The sequence below is a fragment of the Myodes glareolus genome, chromosome 7 (assembly GCF_982192425.1).
Source record: "Myodes glareolus chromosome 7, mMyoGla1.1, whole genome shotgun sequence".
Taxonomy (NCBI): domain Eukaryota; kingdom Metazoa; phylum Chordata; class Mammalia; order Rodentia; family Cricetidae; genus Myodes; species Myodes glareolus.
This window is the reverse complement of record NC_142032.1, coordinates 58,236,162-58,243,830: the sequence shown is the minus strand read 5'-3', so window position 1 is coordinate 58,243,830 and position 7,669 is coordinate 58,236,162. Positions and strand designations below refer to the sequence as shown.

At 53.6% G+C, this 7,669-nt stretch overlaps 1 protein-coding gene across 4 annotated transcripts in view; it reads left to right on the top strand.

The window, feature by feature from the left end:
- Positions 1-2,008: 2,008 nt before the first annotated feature.
- Kmt5b (lysine methyltransferase 5B) overlaps positions 2,009-7,669 on the top strand; it is a 48,860-nt gene continuing 43,199 nt past the window's right edge. The window contains exon 1 of one of the 4 annotated variants that reach the window (XM_085693469.2): positions 2,009-2,199. The gene's annotated coding sequence lies outside the window, so the exon portion shown is untranslated. Of the gene's footprint in view, positions 2,200-3,661; positions 3,808-4,040; positions 4,137-7,669 lie in introns of those variants that run through there. The other 3 variants (XM_085693467.2, XM_085693468.2, XM_085693471.2) reach the window with 3 other exon arrangements.

Here is a 7,669-nt window from a genome sequence, read left to right as displayed (position 1 = left end):
CCTCCCCACTCCCTCCCAGAAATCATAACTGAATGAGGATCTGTCCTCCACGTGGCATTCCAGGGGCAGCCTTAAAGGCTGGAGAGGCAGCAATGAAGAAGACAAGGCCCCTTACGGGGAAAGACTAACGGCTCACGAGAGTCAGCTAATAGAACAGTAAGTCAAAGAGGTAAGGTCCTGGGTCACTGGAGATCTGTGCCACTACAGGCATTAAAGGACGAAGGGGACAGCACTAGAGCTGAGTGACAGAAGTGTCTGAGAGGAAGCAGTCCTCCAGGGACCTGGTGGTGCCCAGACCCAAGGCCAGGAAGCCAGCCAGTTACCCAGAGGGTTCCCAGAATGTCCAACTCTATCCTCCATTTCCCCCCAGTTTCAGATACTTGTTTTCAGTAGAGCAGTCTTGTATTTGCTGGGAAAGAGGCTGGAGAGGTGTGCATAAGCATCTAGACACCCAGGTGGGCTGTGGTGGCACACATCTTTAATCCCAGCACTGGGGAGGCAGAGGCAGATGGATCTCCGAGTTAAAGGCCAGCTTGGTCTACAGAGTGAGTTCCAGAACAGCCAGGACCACATAGAGAAAACATGTCTAAAAAAAAAAAAAAAAATCCAAACTGCTTTACAAGTAGAAGTTCAAAGTTGAGAAGTGACTTCCCTAACCTGGAAATACTCTACAAATACTCTGCGGAGTAAGTACAGGGTCTCAGTGAGCAATCCCCAGTAGGCAACAGGAACTACTCAAGCTGACCTTTTGAGAAGGGGTACCATGGGGTGGGCCAGGCTGGGTGACTAGAGTGCTCCTGGGCATACTAATCCCAGCCTGCTGGGGCCACTGGAGCTGACCCTGTGGACTTTGTCAGTGTTCTGGCAAGGGTATTGCTTGCTCAGGGGACCTGTCAGTAGGACGGTGGCTCCCGCTGGTCAGCTTCAGGGTGCTTCTGCCAGGGCTAACTGAGACCCTCCCGCCAACTCGGCCTTTCTTTAGAGCTGTTAAGCCTTTGCAGTCCAGCCAGTCTGGGTGGGGGCCTAGGCTCTGTGGCTGGCCCTCCCACCATAGAGCATCCAGAGGCTTCACGTTGTAAATGCCAAGGCTCCTGTCATGTGGGGGCCCAGCAGGTGCCTGGCCTTCTATTTCCTGACCCTGTGCTTTGCCAGCTGGCAGGAGGAGCCTTTAGCTGGCAACTCTCACTACAGGGAAGTCTAATTTTCAGTTTTTCCCAGGAGGGTAGCTCCCAGCTGTAGCAAGGGCCGGCTCAGCCGTGACCTCCCTAGATCGAGACCTCTAAAAGCCCCAAGATTTCAGCACGGCTCAACAAAGGTCCTGAGCCCAACAGTTTCACTAATGATCACAGTCGACCTAGGCCTCACAGGGGCCACAGAAGAGCAGCAGCTGATGTTAGGGACTTGGAGGCACACTCCAGCACTGGGGGACTCAAGGCTGTGCTGTGCTCATGTGCCTTCCATGCCAGGCTGGAATCCCAGCCCTTGGAAGGCAATGCCCACACCACCAGCCTGGCATTCTGTGGGGGAATAAATGGAACCACTGGCATCTGGGAAGGTTAGAGCCTGACAGAGTTGGGAACTTGGGTGAGCCTGGAGGGTCATGTGCTAGTTTGGGGTGGAAAAGACGGGCACTTGGGGCCAAGGGATGCTGAGGTTTAGCTGGACTTGGAATCTGAGCATCACATCTCTGAAAGCCAATCTAGGGCCAGAGGTGCCCATCGGAAGTAGATGGTGCCCCACATGTGCTCACCTCCTCAGCAATCAATTTCAGTGTCTCTGGCACGTATCTGGAGCCAAGCCCTACAGAAGTCTTTGGGAGAAAACGTTTAGTAAGAAACTAGGAAAAAGAAAAACAAAACAAAGATAAAAGGAATTGTTGGCTGTATCAGCAAAAAGGGAATACAACATGATAGACCTGATGCCACAGGTGACTGGCTGCACTTGGAGCGAAAGGGCAGGAAGTAGACCTGGGCGTGTCAAGACCTGCTTCCTCTGTGGCTGGTCAGGCTATGCCCACTGCCCACTCCCGAGATGGTCTGTGGAGTGAGGATACAGGTCACACTGCTGAGTACCCTGCAGGAGTTTTGGTTTTCAAGAACTACACCCTCCCAGTCACGCGTCCTCACTGAGCCTGTTTTCCGTCGGTGGAAGGACAAACGTCATGTCTACCACTCAAGATCAAAGAGGAAGCAATAGAAGGTAAGTTGGTAGCAATAGGAGGTAAGTTGGTAGTAGCTGGACTTTAGGACCACGTTCCCCGCTGAGCTATCTTCTAGAAAACGCCTACTGTGCCAAGGTATGTGCACGGGCGCAGGGTGGCGGTGGTGTTTGCCGGGGAACCAAGGCAGGCTGGAATCGCTTCAGCTGCCTGCCCTGTCCGCTGCGTCTGCAGGATCGGCACGCTTTCTTCCACCGCCTGAACATTTTCGTACGTTTTCCTAACACCCTCCACCTCACTCTGAGGTGCTTGCTTCTGTATGCGTGTGGCAATCTCAGACGTTTCCTTGCAGGTCCCAACCACCAGCTTTACTAATTTAAAGTCTGAGTTTTAGACAGAGTAGTGTGCAAGAGGCTCTGGCCCCAGCCCTGACCAGTTGAAAAGTCACTTAACCAGTTCATGCCTCAATTTCCCTGTGTGTAAACTAGGACCCACAATGCTCTCTACCTCCGGGGATTACCCTGAGGAGTAAATAAGGTAGTGCACCAGCTCGCTGGGAACGATGCCTGGTTGGGGACGAAGATGTGACCCTCGTTATTGTTGCGTGACACCCCTTATCCGACTGCAAGATCCAAGGGGTGGGGCTTCGCTATACCCCAGGCGTGGGTGCAAGCCACTCCGGATCTTCCGCCCTAAGCTCCCTAAGGACCAAACCTCCTTCCTCGCGCCGGTGGAGCCCGAGGAGGGTGAGGAGTGGCCGCGTCGCGGGAAAGCTGACACTCAGTAGGTGCTCAAGGAGCAGCCGGTGACAACACGGGTGACCCAACGCACACTCCCTTCCCGCCTCCCGCGTGGTAACGCTCCGGTGGCCCACATGGTCTTGAAGGGTGTTTCTGCTCCCAACGACACCCATTCCCACAACAAAGAAACTCGCCATCCCCGGCCGCCTCCCCTCGGTGCACCCCGGAGGCACAGCGGGCCCGGAGCGCCGCACGCCGGTAGCTGTCCCCCGAAATCACGGCTCGGGAGCTGTCCCTGGTAGGTGCAGGTGTGCGCGGGACGGGGGCGGGCGCCGACCCCGAGGGGCAGCGAGCGGCCGGCGAACTAGGTGGCGCCCGCCGGGCGCGCGGCGACACCGCCTCCACCGAGATTTAAAGGGCAGCCGGGCGGAGGGATCTTCGAACGACGCTCGCTGCGATCCCTCCGCCTCGAGGCGCAGCGACGGCCAACGACGCGGCTCCTTCTCGGAAAATTGCCCCTGTGCCTCCGCCGTCGGGTGCCGCGGGGGGGAAACTCCATTCTCTCTAGCGTCTCTCCGCCTCCTCCCGCAGAATTCCGTCGAAGCCATCGCGGCGACTGGCGTGGGGCAAAGGAGCGTGTACGCTCGTAGCCTGCGTGGTGTCCCTCCGCCGTCATCCGTGGACTCCTTTTCGTGTCCTTCCACCAAGCCCGGGCGGTGTCCGGGTGGCTCACCGGGGGCGGCGACGCGTCTGCGGCGCGGCAGCGAGGCTCGGGGGCTATGAGGTGAGGACAGCCGGGGACCGGAGGCGGCACCCGGCGCTGCGCGAGAACGCAGGACGCGAAGCCCCGAAGCCGGCGGATGCCTCCCAGACCCCGCGGCTGCGCGCGAGGCGGAGGTGAGGCCCGAGGTCTGTGAGGTCGTAGTGCCCCAGCGCTGCGAGCCAGGGCTCGGGGACCGGGGCTGGGCGCGGGCCGCGGTGACGGCCGCGGCAGCGGGGTTGGGGGGGCGCTCGGCGGCCGCGGACTCCTTTCTCTCCCCCCCTCCCGTCAGCGGAGGCAGCGGGCGGTGCTACGTCCATGCCGCCATATTGGATTCTACTCTCCAGTTTTTTTCTAAGGAAATATTTTTTTGGTGATTAATTTTCTGGAGGGACGGGAAAGTGTGGCCGGGCGCTTCGGGAGCCCGGTGGCGGGGGTCTCGGATGGGCCCGGTACTGGAAGGCGGGCCGTGCTGGCGGTGAGCCGCGGAGGGTGTGCGTGCGTGCGTGCTTGCGGGAGCCGGGCCGCGCGCGGGGCGGGGCTGCGGGGCCGGGGCGGCCGGCCGGCCGGCCGAGCGGGCGAGCGCGGCCTGCAGTTGTGGCGGCGGCCGGAAGGGAGCGGTAGCGGTCGGCGGGGGCCGGGTCGCCGCCGCACGAGGGGAGCTGCTCGGCCGCTCGGGATTGGGGGACTGTGTTTTGCCTCTTCTCCAATGGGCGGCCGCGAAGCTTCTCGCCCAATCTGCTCGCGCTGGCGCGCCGAACTTTCGGTTGTTTTTGTTTTGGCCCGAGCCTCGTTTCCTGTCGCTCCATGATCAGCCTGTCGCTCTGCGGTACTCGCCCTCCCCTCGGTGCTGTCCCGCGGCGTCGCAGGGGCCCGGTTCGGAGGCGCTGGCGTCACTCGGTCGGTCGTCCCGATCGTCCGACCCGGGGGTGCAAGAGGGAGACGAGAAGTTGGTTTTGAAGAACTTTCTGACGGAGTTCACTCTGAGAGACTCTCCTCTCCAGGGGAGCAGGGAAGATGAACTGCCTGGATTGGGGAAGTTTCTTTTAACCTGCCATCTAGACTTAAAACCGTGTGCCACAGTGGCCTGAGGGGTCGGAAGTCTGCTGAGCGGACGGATTCCTTAGAAGAACTCGCTTCCCCTGCAACTTTTACCCGTTCCGTTTTTGTTTTTTGTTTTTAATCGACAGTAACGCCCCTCAGTTTGGGTAATTAGTAGACAAAACAAAACGTTTCAGAGGCGAGGAAGAAGTTAGGTTTTTTTTGCCTAAAACTACCGGAGACGGTTTGTGTGTGAAGTCCATGCCTGAAGAGTGAATTGCCAAATCCACACCCTTACTGTATAAATGCAGGTTTGACTGAGCCCCTCACTAGGAGCGCCTTAGGTCCGGGGTTAAAGTTAGCGTGGAGAAAGCCCAGACAGTGTTTGAGTCTACATCCTCTCCCTAGCTCACCTGCGCCAGTTTCCCAAGCCCCTCCCGTCTCAGCACATGCCCATCTTCAGAAAAGGCCCAGGAGAATGTAACCCACCGGAGCAAGCTTCCTGGCTGGCCCCCACAGAAAGCATGATTGAGCTTTCTTTGCTTGCTGTGCGAGATTGGCTGTGCCCTTGCATACCCCTTGGCTGTCTCTGTCCCTGTTGAGATTTATCTGGTCCACCTAGGGGCAGGTGCTGAGTAGTCACCTCACGAAAGAGATAGTTTGTTAATCTCCAACTTGTCAGACTTGTTGGTAGTTTTTCAAAAAGTATCCAGTCAGCGCCATTGAAAGTATTCCTTAAATTGTCTTAAAAAAAAAAAAAAACAGAAACAAAACCCTTACTTTCAGAGTATTTATACTCCAAGAGGAGAATAGGCCTCCACCCGTTGTGATTGAAGCCAAACTCTTTCAAAACCGTCTCCAAGGACTCTTTCCTTTCTCTCCCAAGTTCTCCCTAAAACGTGTTTGACTCACTGACGATACTGGGCTGCTACTCTGAGCTCCCCACGTTTGTAGGAGATACCACTGGACCATGTCCGGGATGGCTGGGTGGCAGAATTCTATGCAGATGAGTGGGGTGTGTCCTGGGAGTTTGTGTGGTTGAGCAGGGGTTCTATAGGTGTCTGGGGGTTAGGTCTTCCTCTGATGTGAGTTCAGAAATGATTTTCTTTTCCATAGGTGTAAGCTTGTAGGTTTATAGGGCTGGCTATGTGGCTGGGTTGTACAACAGATTGTATATAGTGTCTGAGCAGCTCCCTGTCTTTTGTACTTTACCAGTGGCTTGCAGAGCAAATCCTCTTAGATAAATCAGCATAATTCCATTATTTTGTGCTTTTGTCTGTCACCTGTGAACTTTACCTTCTCTCCATCCACCAAAATTCTTCTCTGGTCAGAAGATCTAGTACTTTGTTAGCTCTAGAGCGTTCTTTTCTTGTAAAAACAAGGGACCATGTGTCATCCCTCTATGGGGTGACATTATTGGCTACCTGTCATATATTGAGTAACTAGGCAGAGATAGCATGGAGTGGTTGTATCTCAGGTAGAGCCAGCTCTGTGCACCAGAGACTAGCTTTTTGTTTATGGTATAACCTTTACTTTTTCTGCCTTGTTTTTAGTTACCTCTTTGTTTTGGGAGTGGACAAAAAACTTGTTTTACTGGCATGTTAGTGGAGAAAGTGGATTTAGTTGTGGTAAGACTGATAAATCAAAATTACTGCAAGGTTCTGACTTGCTCACTAGGAATCCTTGTTTGTACAGTAAGTTTATGGAATTCAGCCATTCAAATCTGCTAAGTTTGGGGTGTGGAGAGACGGCTCAGTGGTTATGAGTACTTGTTACACTTGCAAAGGATCCAAGTTCAGTTCTCAGAACCCACAGTGTGGCTCCTAACCATTTGTAACTCCAGTTCTAAGAGATTGGATGCCCTCTTTGATCATTACCTTTAAATAGGCTCACGAAGAGGGAAAATGGTGTCTGTACTCAGTGAGCCGTTCTCTTCCCATGGTGCCCAAGGACAGCCAAACCTGTTAGCATCTGCTGCCTCTTGCCTCAGGCCCTGAGTTGGGGCTATCTGGTGTGGGAATGGGACATGCACAGACACCTTGCAGCTCTAGAGTTGTGAGTAAAATTGTGCTGTTTATAAATATCATTTAGGGACTATCAGAGTACTATGTATGTCGTCTCTGCTGTCACTGTATTTATGGCACAGATAGGGCCAGGTCTTTCTATAGAATGACTAGACATTCTCACTGAAACTGCTTCTAGTCCTAAATTCTACTAAAGATAAATTCTAAATTCATCTTTCCATATCTTCCCATTTCTATGAACCTCCTCAATCATATTTAACATCTCTATTTGGTTTACTTAGCTCATCTATAGACTTCATTTGGTATTATGTCTTCTGAAGTGTCACAAGAGGCTTTGTTTGCAGTTCAGGTGGCTTTTCAAATTAAGATACTAGCATACATCAGTGCTCTGAAAACCTTGATATTTAAGCCCCATATGGCTCCTACTGGCCATTACATCTTCGCAGCATCTCTTCATTTGTGTGTAGTAGGGCACACTAACCAAGTAAACAAACCCAGCTTCTGTAGGGTTCGCGTGTGGTTCAGCCTGAGCTGAATTTAGACAAGAGTTTGAGACCCAGCCTTACCACCTAAGAACAGCTTTATTTGAACAGCAAAATTCACTCCTGAGCCTTCTTGTTTGTGATGCGAATACCTGCATAGTAGGATAGCTGAACCGAGAGTCCTCAGTCACACATACTAGTGTGAACATTTGGTACAGGTGCTAGGGTACCTACATTCTAACTGTGCATCTGTGTGGATATGTGTATGTGAGTACAGGTGGTCATGGAGTCCAAAAGAAGATCCACTGAAGCTAGAGTTACAGGAGGCTGTGAGCTGCCTGATGTAGTTGCTGGGTACTGAACTCAGGTCATCTGAAAGAGAAGCAAGTGTTCTTAACCACTGAGCCTTCATCTTTTCAACCTTTGGAGTTGTAGCTCTGCATGATTTTTTCTTAAAGTGGAAT